The 19,166-nt window shown below is 39.7% G+C and overlaps 1 long non-coding RNA gene across 2 annotated transcripts; it reads left to right on the top strand.

The window, feature by feature from the left end:
* Window positions 1-6,934: 6,934 nt before the first annotated feature.
* On the top strand, window positions 6,935-18,921 carry LOC121638458. Of its 2 annotated transcripts, XR_006010020.1 has the most exons (4): window positions 6,935-6,962; window positions 7,200-7,403; window positions 14,422-14,503; window positions 18,870-18,921. It is a non-coding gene; the product is annotated as an uncharacterized LOC121638458 (long non-coding RNA). The 2 variants fall into 2 exon arrangements; XR_006010019.1 differs by lacking the exon at window positions 6,935-6,962 and having other exon boundaries at window positions 7,053-7,403.
* The last annotated feature ends 245 nt before the right edge of the window (window positions 18,922-19,166 follow it).

The raw sequence follows: 19,166 nt of genomic DNA, 5'->3' as shown, positions 1-19,166 counted from the left end.
AAACACACATCTCTTTGTAGCCTGATCTACTGTACCTGACAAAAATCAGGCTTTTTTTCTTATCTGGCTGGGTAAGAAAATTTAAAAAAATGGATTTAAAAGAAGTTTGAGTTGAAGAGCGCTTCGCTGTGGGAGATTGAAAGGTTGATAAAATTGCAGCAGATCAAAAATGTAATTTTGCTCTGAGCCTGTCTGCACTTTATAAACCAAAAGTGTTTCAGAATCAATTCTCGACCACATGTGAGGCTGGAGCTCAGATCCACAGGCTGGTCTGATGTATTCTCCCTTTATGTAATGTCACAGACTCAGAAGAATAGATGCTAGTTTTCTTTCTTCAAACACAAATGATTTTCTCTTTGAGGACAAATATATATATATATATATATATATATATATATATATATGCTTTTTTTTTATTATTATTATTATTTTTTGTCTTTGCTGCCTCTTCCCAGCATTAAAATTTAATTTCCTCAGCCCAAAGTGAACTTGACCCAGATAACCCAGTGCAGCATGCCTCCTGCCTGCTGCCCTTTTTGGCAGTCCCACTGATTCAGGAACAAAAAATAATTAAAATGAATGAGATGTAAATGTTCTTAATCAATGATTAAGGGTTGCCTGTTCACTGCTTGATGCTTAAGGCGAGATTTTATCTGAAGCTCCAGTGGGAGGTTCATGCAGAGAGGAAGATGCTCATTTTGCTCAAAATTCACACAGTAATTTATTCAATGCTTACATCTACAGCAATTATTAAGTGGTGGAGAATAGTTGGTAATATCTGCTTCTATGGTGGTTTAGAAGTTTTCTTTTTTTAAAGCATTCCCTACTGGCAGCATATTTAGGATTGATGTCTGGTGTTTGTGTTAAAAATGCCTTTCCTTCATGCTGGGAAGAGATGCAACACTCAAGAAATCAATGCTGTTTCTTGGTGCCTGGCTTGATAATAGGAACAGGTGAAGCAGGTAAACATCATGAGAGTCAGAAAATAGTCGCGCTTCCATGAGTAAATCCATCATGCACAAATGTGGCTGACAAGTCTTGTCACCATGGTGACAGATTTTCTCACTGCCACATGTTGTCATTTCCAGAGAAGCAATGGTAACCTGGGTTCATCGCGCCCCATGGGGCTGATGCACAAACACACCTGGACAAACTCCACTGTTTGCAATAATACATGCAAATACAAGCTAAAAATAAAAAAAAAAAATGCCTGATACTGCAGAAGCCAAAGAAGAAAATATTTACATAATTTTTTTTTTTCTTTTTGTGCACTAAATCTTATTAGTCATGAGTGCACACAGATCACTTGTCCTCATACCTACCATATGTATTATTCATAATGCATTTTGCCAAGTTTTTTTCTGAGTAATATGTGACCAACAAGTAAAAGAATAACAACAATACACAATTTGTGAAATTCTTCATTTCAGGAGTATTTTACACATAAATGGTCTAAAAATGCCATTTTCAAAATTATTCATCCTCCCAGTTTCCTGAGTCCAATAGCTTTCTTAAAATGTCAGTAGCTGTGGTTTTTTACAAGTGCTTCTAGACGATTATTGTACATGTACACAAGCTTCCTGCACATCTCCGAAGGGATTAATAAAGTATTTCTATTCTATTCTATGTTAGCCCACTCTTCCTTGGCAAAAGCGTCAAGCTGGGTCAGGTTGGTGGGTGTGCTAGCCATCGCTCTGGTCTTCAAGTGTCACCACAGGATTCAGGTCAGGACTCTGACTTGACTATTCCAGGACATCGATATCATTGTCCTGAACTGTTTTTTCACTACCTTGGTGGTATGTTTTGAATCACTGTCCTGCTGGTACTTTCAGTTGTGGCTGTTATGGAGTTTTTCAGTGGATTCCTCCACATTTTCATCAACGATCATCCTGATGTAATAATGAGGACTTGGGATCTTTATCAGGTGACCATATATCCCACGACTGTGACTGAAAACAGGTCAGAAAGGAAAAGGTTACAGGGAAAGCTAAAGGTTGGGCCTGAAAATCTAATTATTGGTGATTCTGCTGTAAATGATGTTCAATGGATGTGCGGAAAGAACACCAGAGTGGAGGCAAGAGGAAGGATCTTTATTTGCCCCCAACCCCCTCAACATCACCAAGAACTCAGGATGGTGGACCTTCATCCCCCCAAACCCCCAACAGGTCATTGTCATCTTTATTCCACCAAGACCTGCAATGAGTTTGCCAAATTCTTCACAGAAAAACTCCAGAATATCAGACAAGCAGTTGGCTCATCAACAGCAGGTTCCAGAGATATACTGTGTCCATTGAAAACAATTTTAAACATCATGACACAGTTTAATCCTATTAACAGCAAAGATCTGAGAGACATCTTACGTCAGCTGAACTCCTTCTCTTGCTGTGTAGACACAGGTTTCTTCAAAAAGGTCTCAGACTCTAGAGCTGGACCCGTGTGTATTGGGTAGGTATGGCCAAGGATTCTCAGCACTGGGCGACTGAGTGTCAGCAGTGTATTCTGGTAAGGGCGGCCTAGAGATTTGGGCACCTAAGGTCAGTGGTGAGTCATTATCCTTTTGAGATTCTGGCATTTGATTACCTTTCCTTAGGGTGGGGTGGGGATCCCCACCTGTATATATTGGTCATGACGGATCTGTTTTCCAGGTATGCAGTGGCTGTCCCGACCAAGGACCCGTCAGCTGCAATGACGGTGAAGGCCCTCTGGAGGCATGTCCTCCAGGTGTTTGGAAGCCTGGAACGTACCTGATGGATAGTGGGGGTGCCTTTGAGTCAGAGGTCATGGAACAGCTATGCCGTATGTATGGGTGTGTGAAAATTCGGACGACTCCATACCACCTGCAGGGAAATGGGGCGTGTGAGCGAGTGGGATTTGGTAAAGGCAGGAATTTATGTTGTTTTGTTACAGTTTGGTTTGTATTTTGTGTTCAGTGTATGTGAAACTCATTGTACTGCAGAGTGTGTTGATTATGTTGGACTCCAGTACTGAATTACTGTACCTGGGAGCATTCAGGCCCTCTGCAGGATAAAGGGAGGACTCAGTAGAGACACTGAGAGGACATAGAGAGGACACAGAGGACAGAGAACAGAGTGCAGAACTGTGAGCAGCGCAGAGCAACACAGCAGGACAGCCCAGCACAGACGGAGCTTAGTTTGGAGCCAGGAATGTGCCGGGTTACAGGAGCAGCTCCATGAACAGCACAGCCAGGAATAGCTGTAGCAGGAGAGCCGGAAGGGAGGACGAGCTCCAGAGGGTTTGTGGTGTGGCAGAACCAGCTTGGCATCGTGCAGAAGTACCTGATGCACGGGGAAACCTGCAGTCAACGCAGAGACAGCGGCTGACGATGATGTGGTGAAAACGAGGAGATCCGAGGAAACAAAGCTAGCTAAGTATTCCCTGAAGGGACGTGCACGGGCTTAGCATGTTGGCGTGAAGCATGTGGGTGGCTGTGTGGCCTGCTGTCCAGGTTGAGGAGAAACAACCGTGCTTTAAGTTGCACTATTACTACTTACACTAATTGTCCTCAATAACTTTTCTTCCTAATTGTTTACATATTTAGCTGACTGTTAAAATATATATAGTCCTACCAATGTCTAGAGAGGGCTGGACTGAAGGACAGCACAGAGGCGCTAATCATGGCAGCACAGGAGCAAGCCTTGAGTACCAGGGAAATTGAGGCCCAGATTTACCACACCAGGCAGGACTCCACATTGAGGCTGTGCAAAGAGGCCCCTGAAACAATTCAGCACCTCACAGCACGGTGTATGATACTGGCAGGCAAAAAAAATATGGAATGCCATAAGTAGCCAGCATAGTGTACAGAAACATTTGTGCAGAATATGGACTGGAGACCCCTAGGTCACAATGGAAAACACCTCCCAAGGTGGTGGAGAATGAGAGGGCTAAGTTCTTGTGGAATTTCCAGATACTGACCGACAAAATGGTGATGGCCAACCAACCAGACATAGTGATCATGGACAAGCAGCAAAGGAAAGCCGTAGTGATGCAAGAAACTGGAGAAATACCAAAGACTCAAGGACGAGCTGGAGAAAGCCTGAAAGGTGATGGCAACAGTAGTACCTGTGTACAGATACCTGGAGAAACATCAGACATCCTCATCCAGAAGAGTGCAGTCCTAGGAACAGCCAAGATACAGTGTAGGACCCTCAAGCTCCCAGGACTCTGGTAGAGGACCCGAGCTGGAAATGAACAGTCATCCAGCCCACCCAGGGATGCTTGGGAGGTTGGGTGAGGGAAAGAGTTTATATATACACTACCGTTCAAAAGTTTGGGGTCACTTTGCCATGGGATTCAATAGGGAAGTGACCCCAAACTTTTGAACGGTAGTATATATATATATATATATATATATATATATATATATATATGTAACAAAAATCTGTAAATTTCTAAAACTCCACTGCATCGATATTAAAGAATCATCAGTAACATTACTTTCCTTTATAACGATATAACCTATGACAGATTTATTGGTGGGAGATGAGTCTCCCAAGTATCCAATTTGCTAAGCAGATATCTTTTTGTTCCAAACTTGAGTGAAAACTAACCCCTTAGCTGACTATTCAGTTTGAAGACAGGGATTGTCATTAATCCAGCAACCAATTACAGTGTCAGTGAGTGAGAGTGGGTTGAATCTGGTTGTCAGGGAAAATTATTTTATGCTGATAAATTTCAACAATCAGCTACTGGAGGAGAGAAATTTCAATACATTGCTTAATTATAAAGACATTTTTTTTAAATAGAAAACAGCAGACTTGGTTTTAGTGGATTTCAGAAGATGATTTTTGCCACAAGCGGGAGGTTAATTCCTCTCTGGATCATGAAAATATCATGAAGTGCCCTGATTGCAAGGGGTAAAAAAAAAAAAAAATAAATGAAAAAAAATCAGTTTTTCCCACAGTCAGTTATTCTCCCCTCTCTGTTTTCCTTACACTTCTGCTATTTATCTATGACTAACACCGAAAAACTAAATTTACCTAAAATTTACTCATAAAAAATCTGCATCTTATATGAAAAAACTTTGAAAATTTGTCTAAATAAACCTATTAATTCTTTGAGTAAAACCAAACTGCTGGAGCAGCTCAACTCAAGTTTTAGCTCTGACACTAAAACCCTGATTTTCAGTCATTGCTGAGCCTCTGCAGCTCGCCATCAACATAAAGCTTGAGACAAGCCCTGAAGAATTCTCCAATTAGGAGGCATGAGCTCGTCTCAAAGCTGCAGATGAGATGCACAGCCACATCGCTGCAACTTGACATTCCTGACAGCCTCTTGTGTGAACTTCTATCTGTGTGCCGTCCATGCACCAGAGGTTTTACAACTGAGTGGTGACAGCGGGGGCACAGAGGGATGTCATCACTGGCTGGAGAATAACCATGTCCTGCTGCCTAGAAAATATATAACCTCTGCTGAGGGAGACTGATAATGTGGAGGCAAAGGATTTGATTTATAGCCAATCTGTGCCCTGCTCATTATGCTGCTGGTGTGTTTTGGCCCTCTTAACAGTCAGCATACAAACCATACGTGATGCACTTTTTAAAAATGTGAAACAAAATTGCAGGTATTTTAGCAGTTTGCTGATTTATGAAAGCATTTTAAAAAGGTAAATATGTAATCTTTACCTTTAAACTGGACACTAATGCAGACCTAGAAAATTAGTAATGTCTTTATCAGTAAGTCTTTATTATTTCTTTGTATATGCATACATCATTCACACCTCAGGAATCTTAGCTGTATAACATCTGTAGGTACTTGGATGGTGTGAGTTTGGATGGGCTGAAAGGCAGACACAGACATAAATGTGAAAAGGTTTTAATCCAGCTTATCCAGCGGATGTAGCAACAATACCATACAATGATATGAGGTGTACTGGAGGCTTAAGAAGAGGGGAGAACAGGTGTGACTCATCAGGCTAATGATGGGAACAGAGGAATCCTGGGCAGTGTAGTCTTAGGACTGGTGATCAGTGGGCTGAAGATGAGCGTACTGGTGGAGGAGCAGCAGGCATGACAGATGGGAGACTAAGTTAAAAATTTGTCACAACCACAGAACGTCTGACATCAGCAGGTTAACAAGATGAGTGAACTCTCTTCAGTTATTATTTAAAGGGCTCATATTGTACAATTTTTTCAAAAATTTCATATGGGTATCAAAGGTCCAACAACATTGTTTTCAAAGTGTAATACCCCAATTTCAGGCTTGGTCCTTAATTTCAGTCATTTCAAACGTGGATCTAGTGTGTTCTAATGAGAATGGGCTGTTTCTGTGTCGGTCCTGTCCACGCCCTTCTCTGGGAGAAGATCCAGCTTTTGCTGGCACCTGCTCGGTGATTTTAAAGGGCAGGCTCAATGAGCCAGGGGGGTGGGTCAACGACAGTATTTACTACCTCGGGCAGTGGTAAGAAAGATCTCAGACTCACCTGTTTGAGCACACATCTGCTAAAATGTGGAGCAAGCAAGCGAGAGAGGTGGCACAATTTTCTCATTTTTGGGCCTCATACACAGGCTATGAGGACACGTGTCTGTTAGAAAACCTTTAGAAAGTGAATTTTGCATAATATAGGATCTTTAAAGTAAAAATAGTCCAAATTGATCTGATGATAGCAACTTACATATAAATGAACTATTAGTTGTTTGACATTATTTTAAATATATAGTTGTGAAATAATAATTAACTACGTGCATTCGTCCTTGGTGAACACAAAGCATTAATTTTTCTGGTAGTTTCACTTCACCGAGCACCACTTTTTTAGATAAAGTCTGAGAATCCTTGTCCTCAGTGTAACTTGGATGTTGAAAGTCTGAAATAGAAAAGGGTAATTATGATGAAGTGTGGGCTAACAGTCCTGAACATGGACGAGTATGAGAGGTGGCTGATTAAGGTAATGAGGTTCAGGTGTGTAGGCAGCTGATGATCAGGTTACTGCCGACAACTGCTAGGCGGTAAGGGAGAGAGTGGCAAATCAAGAAAGCAAATCAGCTCTAATGGAAGTGTTAAAAAACAACCAAATAGGCCCTTTAGGTCATTTTGATTGGTGAATAGTTATTAAATACCTTAAGCATGCTAAATATGTGCACGCACATCACAGTGTAGTTTAAATGTGGAGCTCAAGGTTGTACTTTCAGCATGTCATCTTCTATAATCTGGGATTGACTAATCCCTCAGTGTTCCTGATCCAGGCAAGGGGACAGAGTGAGAGACAAACACCTGCTGACTGGAAGGTCCCCAATGCACAAGTTTCCAACATGAATGCTTCATGTTGAACCTGCTGTCTGCTTGACTGCAGTCTGCTGGTGGGCTCTGTGGACCATGTGTACCACCATCATGGTTCTCTCCTCTCTGGCTTTTGTACTGCGCCAACATTTCCTCAGCCAAGGCAAAACGTAAGTGACTACAGTTTGATTTTTTTTTTATATTCTTTGTCCGTTACAGCATTCATTCATTCATTCATTCATTTGCTTACTTGATGATTCCAGCATCCAGTTTAAACATTCGTTTGTTTCATGTTATCGAACCACATCTAAAACTGCTGTTGACCTACATCACTTCACTGGACACTCTGACCTGAATGTGAACTAGTGATCAAATATCTTTGTGATTCTTAGAATACCAAAAACTGGGTTGTTTTCTAAGATGTCACAAAATAATTATTTTTAATAAAATGAGCAATAGGTTTTCTATACTCTTTGCTGTCTTGAAATGTATGTAACTTACTAAAAAAATCTAATTTATTACATTAATTAACACTGCTTAAAAAAGGGGGAACACTAAAATAATCCTAGATCTGAATGAATTAAATATTCTTATTAAACAGTTTGTTCTTTACATAGTTTAATGTGCTGACAACAATATCACACAAAAATTATCAATGGAAATCCAATTTATTAATCCATGGAGGTCTGGATTTGGAGTCACACTCAAAATTAAAGTGGAAAACACACTACAGGCTGATCCAACTTTAATGTAATGTCCTTAAAAAAGTCAAAATGAGGCTCAGTAGTGTGTGTGGCCTCCACGTGCCTGCAAGACCTCCCTACAATGCCTGGACATGCTCCTGATGAGGTGGCAAATGGTCTCCTGAGGGATCTCCTACTAGACATGGACTAAAGTATCCTCCAACTCCTGGACAGTCTGTGGTGCAACGTGGCGCTGGTGGATGGAGCGAGACATAATGTCCCAGATGTGCTCAGTTGGATTCAGGTCTGGGGAACGGGTGGGCCAGTCCATAGCATCAGTGCCTTCGTCTTGCAGGAACTGCTGACATACTCCAGCCCCATGATGTCTAGCATTGTCTTGCATTAGGAGGGACCCAGGGCCAACTGCACCAGCATATGCTCTCACATGGGGTCTGAGGATCTGATCTCGGTACCTAATGGCAGTCAGGCTACCTCTGGTGAGCACATGGAGGGCTGTGCGGTCCCCCAAAGAAATGCCACCCCACACTATTACTGACCAACTGCCAAACCAGTCTTGTTGGAGGATGTTGCAGGCAGCAGAACGTTCTCCACGGCGTTTCCAGACTCTGTCACGTCTGTCACATGTGCTCAGTGTGAACCTGCTTTCATCTGTGAAGAACACAGGGCGCCAGTGGCGAAGTTGCTAATCTTGATGTTCTCTGGCAAATGCCAAACGTCCTGTAAGCACAACCCCCACCTGTGGATGTCGGGCCCTCATACCACCCTCATGGAGTCTGTTTCTGACCGTTTGAGCAGACACGTGCACATTTGTGGCCTCTGCTGGAGGTCATTTTGCAGTGCTCCTCCTATTGATCATAAACTCTTTAAATAACTGGCTGAGGAGATAGTAGGTATCAGATTTGTACATAATAATAATGACTGAGTCAGGATGGTTGAAGGTAACATGTGGGGTACCACAGTGTTTGAGCCTGTTGTTGTCTATTTTGTATGTTAATGATTTTGTGTTTGGTTACTAAGTTAATGACATGAATATTTTCTTTTTGCTGATGACACAACATAATTTGCAGTGCAACAATTTGAAACAGCTTTTGGATATATTGGAATTCAAATTTAACCCTTTAACACCTGAATTTATCTACAATTATGAAAAATAGAGGAAGAATTTGGGAAAAAATTAGAAAAAGAAAAAGACTGGAATAAAATAAACTTCCATTAAATATTAATAAATTAAAAACAATTAATAAAGATAAAAGTTAATGTTAAATAATAAAAAAATAAACACATAAACAAGAGTGCAAAGAAAAATATATTAACTGGGTAGATAAAATTTACTAAAATAAACAAAGACCAGAAACAATCCTCACAGAGCTCACAGAAGAGAATTTTACCCATCTCACTTCAAAGTCAAAAGTCAAATGTCAAAGGCCAGGTGGTTCACCTCGTTCCTGTAGTCTGGCTCATCCTCATTGCTGATGAGACCCACCACAGTCGTTTCGTCTGCAAACTGGATGAGGAGGTTGGAGCTGTGCGACAGTGTGCAGTTGTGTGTCAACAGAGTGAAGAGGAGGGGGCTCAGTACACATCCTTGAGGGGCCTCATGTTCAGTGTGGTGATGCTGGATGTGTTCCTGCCAACCCGAACTGCCTGTGGTCTCCCGGTCAGGAAGTCCAGCAGCCAGTTGCACAGTGAGGTGTTAATTCCCAGCCGGTCCAGTTTCAGATTGAGCAGATGGGGGATGATTGTGTTGAATGCTAAACTGAAGTCTATGAACAGCATTCTGCTGTAAAAGTATTTTGTGTCCAGAGGTGTGTGGGCTGTGTGGAGGGCAGTGGCATCATTGGTCAAGTGGTTGGACCAATATGCAAACTGAAAGGGGTCCAGGGAAGGTGGGAGGACAGACTTTATGTGTTTCAACACTAGCCCCTCGAAGCACTTCAGAATGAATGAAGAATGGGAATGAGGGCAACCGGACAGTAGTCATTGATCATATAGTATGGTAAGATTTCTTCGGGACAAGGATAATAGCACAGACTGGAAGCACAGAGAGAACACGGAGGAGTTTTAACTACTTTGAAGTCTTTAAATTGATAGTTTTTGCACTGATTTAAAATGCTTTTAATCATTTTTTAGTCATCTGGGGAACTTGAGGGCTTTGCACCAGTATACTCCTCTGAGAGGTCAAACATTAAATGCTTGGAAGGCCTCTGAGATCCTTCAACTCTTTTTGCTGTTCAACAAGCTAAACAAATATCTATTAAATGTTAAATAAAAATGTAAACTTGGCAAAACAAGCTGTTTGACATTGGATGAGAAGATTTGGCAAGTTTTTTCATGGATGCAAAACACATACTCAACTCTGCTGCTCATCCCACATATGCATTTTCATAACAAATGTAGCAGCATTCAAAAAGTAAATAAACAGATTTTACAACTGTGTAAGATTAGTTGCCAAGAGGTATTGTTAGAACAAAGAAATAATCAACTAAACACTAATTTCCTTACTTTTTATGCTAAGTAAATTTTTTGTTTGGCTTTTATTTAGTTTAGTGTATTTTTGTAAGTTTATGTTTTTACTCATTTCGTTACATTCTATAGTTTATTTTAATTTATTTTTGTTTTTTTTTTGTCTATTTTTAGTACATTTTATCTTTATTTTTGATGTGACGTAACTTTAAACATTGTCATATACAATCTTAAATTAGTCTAATGTGATGTTTTCACACAGAGCTTGCAGTAGAGACCGGTGTCTATTAGAGCAGGTTTACAGTTTATGAATGATGCATGCAGTCCATCACATTTTCTAATCTTTTTCAAAATTCCAAGTTTGTCCAAAGTGTCCAAGTCTCTTTTTGGCTAGAACTCTGAGTTTGCCACTCTTTCATTGTTTCTCCTTAATGATGGGTTAGCACTCTGACTTTCTGATAACTATTTTGTGACCGACTTATTTCTTTAGTGACCTCGTAGCTGCCATTTTGCCATCTCATTTCCTGAGATGGGGCACCTATATGGGATGTAGGAAATTTTGAAGTGAAAAGATATGACAGTCTCATCTGTCGCACACCTTAGACATGTTTTCAGCAGCTTTCTGTCTGTTCAGCTCTATAAATACATAAGTTAAGGGCCAGACATGTCTGCTGGTGGTTTTTGTTTTGAAACATTAATACTGAGACTAAATCAAAGTAAATGGCTACCATCCTTAGATTGACCACCTCAACAAACTGCACATACCTATTGGTTTGGTAAAATATATGCACCCTCTGCTGGGCACTGAGTGTATGTTTTCAGTAATTAGAACTTTTTAAAAATAATTTTTTGTCTCATGAAACATTACTTGTTTCCTCTGAAGAAACATCAGAAAGCATTCATCTATATTCTGTCTGATCCAGGTTAAGCTCTCAGACGTACAAAGCTTCGGGTCATTTTGTAAAAGCAGTAAAATGGTTTGGCCTTCATCAAGTGACATGCAGAGCTCTTTCTATTTTAGAATCCATTACTTTAGAGGTGGTCATCCTGAGGTTGTCAGATACTATCTCTCCATGCGGTGTGCATTGAGATGTGGTGCCTCAGCTGGAGGTCTAAGTCAGAACACAGTACAGAATGCTGCATGACTCATTTTCCAAGAGTCCATCTTGTCTTCACATACTCACCCCTGAGGCTGGGTTTGACCTTGGATATTTAGCTCATTACTTCTTTCAGCATCTTTATGCGCCAACAAGACCATCACAGACTGAACAACACATCTGTTTGGGGCTTGAATTCGTTCCAGATGAGCGTGTGCTGAGAAACGGAGAGATTACTGCGAAATGTTTATGACGTTTTGTTGGCCAGCTTCAGTGTGTTTTGACAACGAGGGGATTTTTGAGAACTGCTGTTCTTAGTAAGCTAGAGAGTGGTAATTTTTGAATGCCAAGAATATTATTTAGAGAGAGTTAGAAAGAATGACAGACTCCAAACTCACTGTTTGGTTAAGATAATGTTTAAGATTTTTTTTTTTAAATGCCAAAGGAAAAATGTCATTGTGATGTGGCAGGTTTTCCGTAATTTATGTAAGATTCTGTAAGATTTAAGGTTGTAAATACAATCCTACTAAAATGATGGTTTGTTTAAATTTGATTTTAATAATTAGAAAAAATGCATACAAAATGTTACACAAAATCTGTTTAAGTGTTAACAAGCCTTAAAAGAACCACTTAGTTTCACTTTAAGTTATAACCCCTTCTTTCTCTAAATTCCTTATGCCCCCGTATCTTGTTTGTTTGTTTTTGGTACAATTCTCCTCTGTTAATTATGACCTTTTATTAAACATTGTAAGTAACCATAACAATTCATCATGTGGGCAAGTAATACCTATAAAACCCTAAATCCAGATGTAGTGAAGAGGAAATGTTTAGGATGTAGTGCAGGAACAAAATGGAGAGCGAGGAGGGAACTTTTCCACATGGCTGTGAGAACATTTTTCTAGTGTCAGTGACTGAAGATAAAGATGCGAAAGAAAGGGAAGAGCAACTGCTGTGACCACAAACAGATGTTATAAACCTGGAAATGTAGAAGCATCTGTGAACCCCTTGTTTCTATACATGTTATCTACTGAGGCTCCATCCATCAATGCTGCATGTGACGTCATCATTGCAGTTGTCCCCAGGGCAAAAATATAACAACCAAGATTTCATTTGTTTTTCAATTTTCAATTTTCGATTTTCATGTTTTTTTAAGTCTGTTATTGTATTTTTCCTTTGGGGATTAACAAAGTGCTGTTTTATTCAGTTTTAATAAATGTAAGCTTGAATGACAGCGTTATAAAGTTTTTATTGTGGCAACATCTGCATCTGGAATCTGCTGGAGCCCTGAAATACAAAAATTGATTTTTAGTATACACTACATTCATTTAAGTCATTGCAGTTTAGTAGAACACACATAATTTGCTCAGAGGGATGATACAGGAAACATTTTAGAGCCTCATGATATTTAGATTTAAAGGACAACAGAGGTTTATCATGGTCATAACATGGTCTACCCCAATCGGATTTATTTGCACATTTTACGAGCATAAACAGGTTAAAGCTGTTATGAATAGTTATGGTTTCATTTAACACTAGAGTAAAAACTGCAGGTTAATAAGGACTAAACTGTTGTTTAAATGAACAATTTCTACCGCAATAAAGAAAATAGCTTGTTTTGGACATGAAGTTGTGATTTTAAAGCTGATCCTGCTAAAGGTGATGTAAAACACACCTGCCTCACCAGGAGACTCTGGTCCTGTACAAAGCTTAAGTGCTAAATAAAGATAAAACTCAAATCATTGTGTTTGGAAACAAAGATGAGCATCCAACGACTAGTGCTCAGCTTAAGTCAGCTATGTTAAAATCAACAAATCAAGCCAGAAAGCTTGATGTAAATTTGGACTCTGAGCAAAATTTTTAACAACCAGATTAAAGGAGGAATCAAATCAGCCATTTGCCACCTGAAGAATATGTCTACAATAATCAATCTGATGGCTCAGCATTATTTAGAAAAATTTAGAAAAACTTCATTGTATGTTTTCAGTAGTGTTGACCACTGTGACAGGTTTCTATAAGAAATTAGGAACAACTGCAACTACTCCAGGATGCTGCTGCTGGTGTTCTCATGTAGACCAGAAAAAAGGGAACATATCACTCCAGCTCTCAGATCTCTATATTGGCTTCTTGTGAAATATTTCTGCTGGTGTACGCTCTGATTGGTTCTCATCCAAAATATAGTCTGATCCGCTGACGTCATTTGAGCCACTGACACTTCTAAGATCATCTGGGTCAAGTTTGCTTTCCATCCAAACTAAAGAGGAAGAATCATAATTTAGTTTTTCTGCTCTGAATATCTGTAGCAAACTACCAGAAAATCGGAAGTCTGATCCAAACCTTAGTTCAGATTTTAAAACTCTGATTTGCCACAGCTTTTAAGTTTTTGTTTTTTTTTCCCCCTTGAATATATTTTCCTTTGTGTACATTAACAGTGATGGTGATAATCACATTTTGTTTAGAAAGCATTTTTCATGCAGGACTAGCACAAAGGCTTTACATAATAAATAAAACAATGAAGAAAATAACACAATGACAGTGTGATGATGATGATGATGATCTTATTGATGTCATTTTGTATCATATGAAGCTCACTGTGTGTATTTTGTCGTCTTTTTAGTTTCTTTCTTCTTTTTAGTTTGTTTAAATTTTCATATTTCATGCTTCTTCTGCCTTTGTTTTATGTAATCCACCTTGACTTGTCTTGTACATGAAATGTGTTATACTAATGAACCTGCCTTGTGTTTGCACTGACATTCACATGATCGGCATCCACGCAAACCGACCTGCACCTCCCAGCGTAACGCCTGTTCTCAGCAGTAAATTACAGTTCCCACTGATAACGGTTATCCATCACATCACTTATCACCTTTATGTGGGTCATTGATGTTTCCCTCACTGACTTAATCACGTTGATCTTCTTTTCTCAGTTTTCCAAAGGACTTGAGGAAGAAGGAGGCGCAGTCAGTGCAGAGTGGAGACCCTAACAACTGAGACCCAACATGTCACCAGGTAACATAATGAACGCTCACACCTGGTGCCACAAATCCTTTACATTTTATAATCTGGTCATTAGGGAAACATTTAAACAGAAAAAAAGCAAACCATCTGTATTAACTGAAAGAACAAGAATACTTCTCTAATAACTAATAATTTGAGAATCTTGAGTGCTGATCGGTTTCATTATGTTAGACATTTCTGAGGCTTCTTCTCATCAGCAGCTCACAGCAAAACAACCTAAATAGATCTGATCTCATTTGACTCAGAAAAACATCTAAACGATGGCATCTGATAAATGATCCTGATAATAATTCTGTGGTAGGATGCCGTCATAATTTCCTCCATGAATCAAGCAAAGCGAATGACATAGTTTTACAGGTGTAAGCTCAAGTTCTTGAGACAGATGGGACTACAGAGACTCAGTTTCCTGTTCTTAGCTGACGGGGTTGGCACCCGGTGTGGTCTTCTGCTGCTGTAGCCCATCTGCTGCTCACTGCATATTTTCTCTTCTTCAGACCATTCTCTGTAAACTCTAGAGATAGTTGTGTGTGAAAATCCTAGTAAATACTCAGACCAACAACCATGCCACGTTCAAACCCACTGAAATCCGCTTTCTTCCTCATTCTGATGGTCAGTTTGAACTTCAGCAAGTCGTCTTCACCATGCCTATATGATGAGATGTGTTGAGTTGTTGCCGTGTGATTGGCTGATTGGATATTTGTGTTAACAAGCAGATGAACAGGTGGATCTAATACAGTGGATGGTGTGTATTAAAGTCAACATTAAAAAGTTGTGAGCATGCACGGTGATGCGTCTTTGTTTCTTTTTAATCAGTAACTGTAACAACATGAAACAAAGTTAATCTGGATTAAAAAATAAAGACAAGTCTCATCACACTGACAACACTTTTACTGCATGTCATTTCAGAAGATGAGACCTATATTTGTGTCTGCAGCTGCAAAAACAATGAGATCCAAAAAGAAAAAAAAACCACTGTGCAGCAGGAGTTGTTCTTTGTTTCAGTTTGCAAATGGAAAACGTAGCACTGGCATTGATTGATCTTTTGGATAATACCCAGTATGTAGAATACAGAACAGATTGTCTAAATTGGCTTAGAATTGAAATCCCTGGCAGAAAACAATGCACAGCAGCTCTGAGTCCATTCTGTTCCAACAAAACCAGAAAACAGCATGTTTGACTCTGTGGTTTTGTCTCCTTTTACTCTCCATCTTCACTGCAGTGCTCTGCCAAAGATGCAGTCTCTTCTCTCCACACAGTATGCCTGCATGCTGGGTTAATCATGGCAGGCACGATTTTCACACACTGTAAATTAACTCCAGAACTTGATCAAATCAAACTGTGGGTAATGCATCATGAAAATCATTGTGCCATCCAGATGTAGGGTAGCAGTGCTGCAAAATGATAACATAAGCTGGCATAACAAGCTTATCCGACTGGAGATGAGCTTTCACTTCTCTGTTACAGATGAACGGAAAGTTTCGGCAGGAACATTGTAATTAAAGTTGGAGGGTGTTGGGTTGCAGTGCAGAGGTTTAAATAAACACACTTACCATTCCAGCTGTTCATTTGCAGGAAATTAAAGATATATTCACATTTCAATTGAAATATGGCTCTAACACTATTTATTATAAAGCTAAAATAGTTTAGATTTGGTATAAACAAGTTATAGTTGGAATGGTTTGAAGTAAAACAATGTAATGTTGTATAGTATGTTGGGTTTTTCTACACATCCTCGAGTATCTCAATTCTAGATTTTTTTTTAAACAGACTTCTTTTTCTGTAAGATTTTTAGTAGGTATTATAAACTGATCCTCTGAAGCATCACCACAGATTAAATGGTGTTTAAATCTGAGGAAACAAACCTGCAGCTTGTGCTTCTGGAAGTCGTCCAGTGATGGGTTTTGAACTGTGTTTGGGACCTTTTTTTTTTTATCTCTGCAGACACAATTCTTTTTCATCTTTGATTATATTTGCTTCCTGAATTTTCTGGTATTTGAATGAATCTGTTCTTTCTGTGTGAAATTTCCTTCCCCATGGCAGTGGCAGCACAATCCCAAAAATTGATTTATCCACTTTGGGGCAAAAAGTTAAAAAAAGTCCTTCGTTAAAAACATTTTGCACCCTTGTTAATCAAATGTCCCTTTTGTCATTGCAACCAAAGGCTATATTCAAATATAGCAGGTTGTGAGGCTTATAAGCAGTTTTTAATTGTAGACTTTGGTTTCTGATGTTCATGACAAGGAAAATCAGAAAAGTTTAAATAAAAAACAAGTAAAATCCTCTGCCATTGCCAAACAGTTAAATGTCCTATTAACTCTTGTTTTGAGCTCTTTGAACAGCAGGAGCCTGATTAGCATCAGTTGGTGCCTGATCCAAGCATCCTACGTATGACTGATTTGCATAGAGTCTGTGCTATACGTCAACTTCAAGTTGGTGTTCCGCAAAAACCAAGATGCAGGATTACTTAGACTACCCTTGAACCATCGAACCTGGACATGTGGAGGAATGTTATGTTAAATGATGAGTTCAAATTCTGTCTGCAGCACTGTAATCACAGGGTCAAAGTGTGGAGAGACGTGGAGAGCTCCAATTTAATCCAGTTCAGTTCAATCCAATTCAGTTTAAAACAAAACACTATTTGTCCCAGAGGGGCAATTTAAAGAACACAGTACCAAACAACTAAAACATGAGCAAAATGCAAAAAAGGACAATCAAAACGCATCAACAGGTGCTGCACTGATAAACACTTATACTTTAACTGTTCAGTCAGTTAAAAGAAGACAGACATGTGCTTGGGGTCAAAGCATCTGTGTGATGCTGAAGCTAGACGGGTTAAAGTTTTAGAGATGTAGCTTTGTGTCCTGAAACCCGGACATCGTAGTCTGCATCCAGATGGAGCCACTCAAACTATATAGGTTGTGTGGTTGGTCTTGTAAGATCCTGCGGGCAGTGTGGGGGGTTTGTTGCTCACACTAGACAAACACAAGAAACACTATGATTGCTGCAATGATTGAGCAACAACTGTCGATGGAGGAAGTATGATGATGTGTGGTGGCATCTCCCTCACTGGAAAAACAAGGCTTTTCGTTGGAGATGAGATTCTGCAACCAGTAGTAATCCCATATCTCCCCAGTCTGGGACTGAACTCCATCCTCTAAGATGAGGCTCGCCCCAGCAGAGTAGGGTTTGTCAGAGACTACCTCCAGAATTTAGGAGTGGAGAGGATGTAATGTCCTGCCTGCAGTCCTGAACTCAACCCCACTGAACAGTTGTGGGATCAGCTTGGGCTGCTGTTGGTTGCTGTTGCTGATCAACACAACCACACTGGCTGACCCACATACCCAACTCTTCTGCTCATCCCACAAATTCATTTTCCTTCCAAATGTAGCTCCATTTACAGGGAAATAAACATAAGATTCTTTGCAGAGAAGCTTTGTTACAACAAAGAAACAATATACCAAACTTAATTTAATGGTTCACTATCTTCATGTGCAAGAACCTCATTTTGGGATGATTGTCTTTTGGGCACCAATTAAAGTATTAATTAGCTCAGTTCATTAACTAAACAGTATAAGATTACAATGACTATGAAGCAGCATTACAGCAATGCTGGGCACATAGTGAATAAAATAAAAGGATAAATCAGCTCCTCAGCAAAGATCCCCCTCCTGCTGTGTGGGAACTTTTAATTTAGTCTAGAAAATTATAGGAAAATAAATGTAATCACCTGGATTCATTAGCCATCATGATAATCATAACATGTCTCCATCTAAATACAAATCCATACTAGCTATCATGTTTCTTCATCAAACCACAATGACATCAAAATAATAGTATGAATAATTTGTGTAAACCAATTTGTATAAAAATTAAATGGAATATTAATCAAAAGGCTTTTTCCTCCCAAACCAAAAATAAATGACTTCTTCCCAACAAAGCAGCACCCATTTTAAACCAGCAAGAAAACCATTACAACTGAAGTTAACTGAGCTTTTTGCTCCAGCAGCAGCTCATCACACTAAGTACCGTTTAGAGCCTTAAACGTGATATATGGGCTAATTCAGTGTCTTCAGTTTGAAAATGTGTCTTCTTAGCTAAACGTGTTGTTTACAGAGGTCACGTTAAAAATTGCAGATCATCCGTGTTGTTTCACCTTCCTGTGTGTTGTAGGTGCAGCAGGATTGCAGAGCTTCATGGAGTCTGTTTAATATTTTATTAACCAAAATGGGAAACCACCATGTTTGCTCAGAGCTGATGTGATGAAAACCCAATTTCACTTTGCAAGATGTTCTATAAATGATTTAATTAATGTCTCCCTTTCCATCTCTTCCATCTGGTCCCACATCTCTGCCCACAGAGGTGGGGTTAAGATGTGCAGGACATCATCAAGCCCATGGAAAGAGTCGGTGAGTTGGTCCAAAATTAACTTAACAGCTTAACTGGTTCGAGAACAGGATCACACCTCAACTAAACTACTTCTTATACTCAGTTCACTTCCTCAAGTCTCTCTCGACCCCATCCTTACCCACCACTGTCATCCATTCAGCCTTCCCTCTTGTATTCATCCATCCATCCACCCTCACCTTGTCTCGTTGTCCATCCTCCTGTTTCTCACCCCGTTCCCTCTCCATTATCTCATCTGTTTGACCTTTGT

This window comes from Melanotaenia boesemani, chromosome 4 (genome assembly GCF_017639745.1).
Source record: "Melanotaenia boesemani isolate fMelBoe1 chromosome 4, fMelBoe1.pri, whole genome shotgun sequence".
Taxonomy (NCBI): domain Eukaryota; kingdom Metazoa; phylum Chordata; class Actinopteri; order Atheriniformes; family Melanotaeniidae; genus Melanotaenia; species Melanotaenia boesemani.
This window is presented reverse-complemented; position numbering and strand designations above follow the sequence as displayed.